The 7,220-nt window shown below is 36.6% G+C and overlaps 1 pseudogene across 1 annotated transcript; it reads right to left on the bottom strand.

The window, feature by feature from the left end:
- Positions 1 to 842: 842 nt before the first annotated feature.
- Positions 843 to 1,488, bottom strand: LOC309809831 (small ribosomal subunit protein eS4-like; annotated as a pseudogene). Its single transcript has one exon. The product of its transcript is annotated as a small ribosomal subunit protein eS4-like (transcript).
- Between the last annotated feature and the right edge of the window lie 5,732 nt (positions 1,489 to 7,220).

Raw genomic sequence — 7,220 nt, forward strand, 5'->3', positions numbered from 1 at the left:
TTATTAACTCAATGAGTATCTTTGTAGATTCTTTGAGGTTTTCTACATATACAATTTTGTTCTTGATGAATAAAGGCAGTTTTATTTCTTCCTTTCAAATCAGTATACATTTTTAGCCCAGGGCTCCCGGTATGATACATGAATACACGTACAACTGATGATAACAACGTGATAAAGGTAATGATCTATCCCTAAAGGTGAGAACTTAAAAGCTATTATCAGAGACAACATTGTGGATTGCTTCACAAACATATCATTAGTGCCCTTAAGGGAACATGGTAGTGTCCTAAGGTTATTCAACACCATAGGATAAATGATATATGTGTATCAGAGCATGAACATTATCCAAAGTCACATAGAAATAACAAAAACAACAACAACAAAAATGGATATTCCATAGAGCTGAATACAAAAATCTATATAGTTTTTAATAATAGAACACAAGACCTAGGGATTTTGCACTTACAAGAATCTGCTTATATTCTGCCTCCAAGACCTCCTGAGAATGTTCCTTTGTGTAGCTCAGAATATTTGTATTTAACAAGATTATCTTATGAAGTTTAAGGCTTTGAAAGCTCAATGAAATTTAGAATCAATTTGCCATCAGAAAAAAATTAAATTCATTATGTAGATGATAGATAGACAGCAGGCGGTGGCCAATAAGTTGTTGAATATATTCATTTCTTCTCTCTCTCTCTGTCATTGGCAACCGGGTCACTGACAAAAGACTGATAAAAGAGTCACTTTGAACAACAGCCAGATGTTACTCTAATTGGACATACTTTAAAAAATATATCATGCTGTATTGTCGTTAATTAAGTACAAAGACTCTACCAATCATGTTACCTCAAGCTCTGTTTGGCCATCAGCCTCTTGTCTCTCTCTTTGGCAATGGTGAGGTGAATACCTTTTCCTTGGGGAAGAGAAATCCATGGTTTGTTGCCTTTGCCAATAACAAAAATGTTGGAGAGCTGGGTGACAAAGCTGCTGCCATTGGCATCTTTGACATGAACCACATCAAAAGAACAAGGATGTCACACTAATTCTTCCCAAGTTAGCACCTCCAGTCACTTTACACAGTGTCAAACTTGATGAAATCAGTAATCTTGCCAGTCTCCAAATCAATCTGAATGATGTCATTCATCTTTCAGAGGGGATCATGGTAGCAGATGATGTGAACATCATGAGTCACCAGATGTGTGATTCCTCTTGTGCCCATAAAGTTCTTTCTCACGTTGTACAACTTGTACTTGGCCTCTCCTCAGGTGCAATATGATGAACAGCAACATAAACCTTGGTGTCATAGATCAGACCAAAATTCTCTCCAGTCTTGTCAATATTGATGACATCCATAAATCCAGCAACTGTACGTTGTATCATTTCAGACCTTGTCATCAATCTTAATGGACTGCTGCATGAGATCTTCTTTAGTTCATCTCCTGTCAGCATATACTTAGTATGCGCCTTAGGAAACTGATAAGGAGACATTCTGTGTTTGTGGGAACCAGTAAATGGATGAGGAGCAAACACATTGGTCAGTTAACAACTTCTAGTCTACTGAAGCTGATACATGCTTCAGTTGCTTGGAACTACAAGCCACAACTGCACTAGGCACAAAAAGAGTCATACTTGTTTGTTTTTTGATAAAAAGACAGCTTTAGCTCTCTTTATTTGCTGGGTGATCAAATTGACTTAAAAATCATAACAGTTTAAGTCCAGTTTTGAGACTAAAGCTGTAATAAAAAATACCTTGGTGATATATACTACTTTATATCTACTTTCAAAAATTGAACTCAACTGAAAGTCTAGTCAAATTATTCCAAAAAAAAAAAAAAGGAACTTATTGGAAAGATATGGAGAAGACTCAAAAAATCGAAGGAATAGCTAAAAATCCACTGGGTCTCAAGGAGGAAAATAACTTGGATCTCACTCAAGATCTAGGTAGCAGAAATTAATGCATCATTTCTTAAGGTCTTCAACTCTGAGAAGAATCAATTTCATCCATTTTTTCCATTCATTCCTGAGTTGTTTAGGTAAAGATTCAAACTGTCAGTGAAGAGAGGACAATAGACCCTCTGTAGCTATGTGTTCCTCAAATTCAACCAACTACGAATCAAAAGTATTCGGAAAAATATTTCAAAAAAGTCCCAAAAAGCGGGCTTCCCTGGTGGCGCAGTGGTTGAGAGCCTGCCTGCCGATGCAGGGGACACGGGTTCATGCCCCAGTCCGGGAAGATCCCACATGCCATGGAGCTGCTAGGCCCGTTAGCCATGGCCGCTGAGCCTGTGCATCTGGAGCCTGTGCCATGCAACGGGAGAGGCCACAACAGTGAGAGGCCCGCATACCGAAAAAAAAAAAAAAAAAAGTCCCAAAAAGCAAACTTGAATTTGCTATGTACCAGAAATTATTTGCATAGAATTTACATTGTATTAAGTATTATAAGTAATCTAGAAATGATTTAAAGGGTACGTACAGGAAGACGTGCATAGGTTATATGCAAATACTGTGCTGTTTTATATAAGGGGCTTAAGCATCTATGGGTATTGGTATCTGACAATTCCCTGAACCAAATTATGACTAATTAGATTTTATGAGTGTGAAAAAATAGATTCTTTAATAAAAGGACTGAAATTATGGGGCTTCTCTGTTATAGCAGTCAGCTTTCTTTTAATTAATATAAATGCACACAACGTAGGGCTGTTATGGGACTTACATGAAATAATGCATACAAAAAGCTTAAAAGAGTTCTCAACACGTACAAAGACCTGCATAACTATTAACTGCTATGACTAAGTAATCTGTGTTTAGCTGAACAGGAAGGAAGCAAATCATATTTAATTATTTCCCAAAAGATTATTAGAATTCATTTGTCTGAGTAAATTTTTATCTGACTAAATTTTTTTTAATTTTGTATTTTATTTAGGGTCAGTGCTTAAATTTACAGGTATCTGCTACAAGTTAAAATGTTGAAGTATCAAAGAGAACAGAGGGCTTCCCTGGTGGTGCAGTGGTTGAGAGTCCGCCTGCCGATGTGGGGGACATGGTTTCGTGCCCCGGTCCGGGAGGATCCCACATGTCGCAGAGTGGCTGGGTCCGTGAGCCATGGCCGGTGAGCTTGCGCGTCCGGAGCCTGTGCTCCACAACGGGAGAGGCCACAACAGTGAGAGGCCTGCGTACAGCAAAAAAAAAAAAAAAAAAGAGAAAGAAACAGAGTATTATTGTATTATTTTGTTTTGCAAATATATCCAAGCATTATATTTCAGCTTTAAAAATTGGTGTTTCCAAAGGCTCTTTTAGGCCTATCTTATTTTTTTTCTATATATTTATCTAACTAAAATATCCAGGTAGAGATTGGTAATGTAGCTATTAAGGGAAATGTGTGTGAAAATTAAAAATAAGTCATGTTGGCCTTTTGCCCTTTAAACTCATAAAATAAGTACTGAATTTTAAAAAGGATGAAACAAAAATGAACTAAATGTATCTCAAATCAGCAATTTCAATATTTTCTGGAGCAGCTTGCTAAGAAAAACTAAAAGCCAAATTTTTCTATCAAGCAGTCATAGGTAATTCCAGGTTATTTGCCTACAATCTGTGGAAATATTTAATTGCCTTTATTCTTCATCATTTAATTTTAGAGCATTGGAGAGAAAGATTCCTGGTCAGAGTGCTGGCTTGGGTTGAATGATCCATTTTCATACCCATACAAGAAAGTAGACTCCAAAGTGGCAAGCACTATACCAAGGTGAACAGATCTAAATTCCTAATCAAATTTCCATGTCTGAGAAATATGTTTAATTTCTTTAAAAGCAAGCTTGACCTTGATGTAATTCTGCCTAAGGTGTAGGATTTGGAGTAAAACATAATCTCAATCTTGTCTCACTTGTATGGATTTGGTAGTTTGATGATCTCAAAGACCTTGTAAGTGGTCCCTAAGCATGAACTTTAAGTATTTAATTAGAGCAATGTGTGGCCATAATCCTAACCTGGAAACTCCTAATACAAAAGTATATAAACTATGTAACCAAAATTATGATATTTATAATTTTCTATGCTTACAAGATTCCTTGTACTAGCAAAATTAGGTTACCTCTCACGTGTCATTCTACTTGAATCTGCAAATGTCTTGAGAACAGGTTTGTGTTTTGTTCATTAATCTATTACCAGCAAGTATCCAAAACTTGGAACGAAATGTTTATCCAACTCAATATTTATTTGTAATGAGATAAAGACAATAACCTTTTTCATAGCAATTTCCTTGAATGCAGAGATTGAAAGTGAAGCTCTTTATGAAAAATATATTTATTCTTTGTTAGAAAGAAGTCAATACTACCTGACTAAGGTAGACCTGGAAATGAAGGATCTTGCTTGTCAACACTGTTTACTTCTCCATATTGTCTTTCTGCCTAAAATTAAAAGGACTATTTAAAAAATTACTGAACTGTTTCTATTTATTTGTAGTAAGTTACTGATGCTATAAATCTAGTGACTTTGATGCAAGCAAGAGTTCCCAAATCCTAACATGTACTTAATCTAGATAAAAAAACCAAAAACTTTTTTACATCTTTTAGTAAATTCATAGTCTTTTTACACAGGGCAGAATTATAGCCTTAATGTACTTTATGAGGTGAGGTTCACCTAGAACATGATTTTAAAGTCTCTAAGGATACTGTGTTTTCTGTAAGGTCACAGTGACATGGACAAAGCAGCCTGAGTGACTAATGGAGACGAATGACTAATCTATTGTGCCTCTGTACAGATTCCTTAATGCAGACTGCTGGATTTGACACTGGAACTAAAAACAAGACCAGTTTCTGATTAGACACAACTAAAATGTTTGTTTTGTGTCAGGTACAAACCATCACCCCCGATCCTCCACCTAGCTCTGCTTTCTTAGAACTAGGTGAGGCTTAGTTTTTGTGTTTATAAAGCTTATAATAAAAATTTAAGCCTTGCATCCCAATTTTCTTGATAACTAAACAAACAAGCCAACAGGAAATTCTATACTCAAAATTATTGGAGCTCTCTTCTAACCATTTGATTACGGTCATTCTAAAGAAAATATTTTAAAAGTTAGTCTTCATTCTCAATACAAATTTGCAATGGAATGATGGGTGACATTTATATTTATGTATTCATGTTGTATGTATTAAATGAGTCAGTTCTCTCAACTTGCAATTTAAGCAAATGGTAAGAACCTCTTCATGGACTACATCTTGGATTTTTGGGGTGGACGAGTATTTCTTGACTATCTTCCAAGCCTGATCTCTATCCCATCCTTTCACATAGGATTTCAGATATTTGTCTTCACGTAGTATGGAGTTCTGAAATCTGGACCCCAATTTTCAGCTTGAAATTACTAAAATTTGTTATATTCTGTTTGCTTTTGTCTGATTTTACATTTCCACCCTTTTATGTATACGAAAGTGCAGATGTGATCAAATCATACATACAATTATTATTATTATTATTATTATTTGCAGTATGCGGACCTCTCACTGCTGTGGCCTCTCCCGTTGCAGAGCACAGGCTCCGGACACACAGGCTCAGTGGCCATGGCTCATGGGCCCAGCCGCTCCGCGGCATGTGGGCACTTCCCAGACCGGGGCACAAACCCGTGTCCACTGAATTAGCAGGTGGACTCTCAACCAGTGCGCCACCAGGGAAGCCCCATAAATTTTTTAATGGCGTATTTTTTTGCTAATCTTTCTTCCTCCTCCCTCTCCTCCACCTCTCCCAGTTCCCAGAGCCCATGTTAACAATCTAGAAATTAGCCTTCTGTCTTTTTTCTCATGCTCAGATAATCGTTTTAGTCATATATATGTGTATGCATTATGTATGTGATATACACGCATACAAATATGCATACAGATATAGGATTTTGATCACTATTTTTACTAGAATAATATGATATACATATTTTGTATTTGTCTTTCGCCACTCAATAGTACTTTAAAGAAACCTTTCCAAGTTAACTGTTACACAGTGCAATACCAAAGACAGAGGAGTAGTGAGAAGAATCTTGACTGATGGGGAAAAGTGTATTATCAATGATATTAGTAGAACTACCAGTATACAGTAATACTAAAAAACAGAGTGTCTTCTAGTTGGGTATATTTATTACAATGAACCTCCTACTAATCACTTTCACCCAGGTGAGTTGTTCCCACCACCTCTGGTCCCTCTCTACTGAGGACACTGCGGTAGGTATTGCACTGATATTGAAGAGATAGCACTAATTCTTTATCTTCAACAGCTGCAAAATACTCCAGAGTATGAATGTCTCATAATCTATTGAATTATTTTCTTATTGAAGGGCATTCACTTTTTTCTTTCTTTTTACAATTGTTACTTCACTACTCTATATTCCTGTGTTCCAATGCTCCAGTGATTTTTGTCTGTCAAAAAAAGTCCCAGGTAGAATTACTTGTCCAAAATATATGTATTTTTTTAGCATCTTTATTAGAGTATAACTGCTTTACAATGGTGTGTTAGTTTCTGCTTTATAACAAAGTGAATCAGCTACACATATACATATATCCCCATATCTCCTCCCTCTTGTGTCTCCCTCCCACCCTCCTTATCCCACCCTGCTAGGTGGTCACAAAGCACCAAGCTGATCTCCCTGTTCTATGTGGCTGCTTCCCACTAGCTATCTATTTTACATTTGGTAGTGTATATATGTCCATGCCACTCTCTCACTTCATCCCAGTTTACACTTCCACCTCCCTTTGTCTTCAAGTACATTCTCTATGTCTGTGTCTTTATTCCTGTTCTGCCCCTAGCTTCTTCAAACAATTTTTTCTTTTTTTTAGATTCCAAATATATGTGTTAGCATATGTTATTTGTTTTTCTCTTTCTGACTTACTTCACTCAGTATGACAGACTCTAGGTCCATCCACCTCACTACAAATAACTCAGTTTTGTTTCTTTTTATGGCTGAGTAATATTCCATTGTATTTACATGCCACATCTTCTTTATCCATTCATCTGTCAATGGACACTTAGGCTGCTTCCATGTCCTAGCTATCGTAAATAGAGCTGCAATGAACATTGTGGTACATGACTCTTTTTGAATTATGGTTTTCTCAGGGTATATGCCCAGTAATGGGATTGCTGGGTCATATGGTAGTTCTATTTTTAGTTTTTTAAGAAACCTCCATACTGTTCTCCATAGAGGCTGTATCAATTTACTTTCCCACCAATTGTGCAAGAGGGTTCCC

The sequence above is a fragment of the Mesoplodon mirus genome (genome assembly GCF_964341445.2).
Source record: "Mesoplodon mirus genome assembly, chromosome: 8".
NCBI classification, from domain to species: domain Eukaryota; kingdom Metazoa; phylum Chordata; class Mammalia; order Artiodactyla; family Ziphiidae; genus Mesoplodon; species Mesoplodon mirus.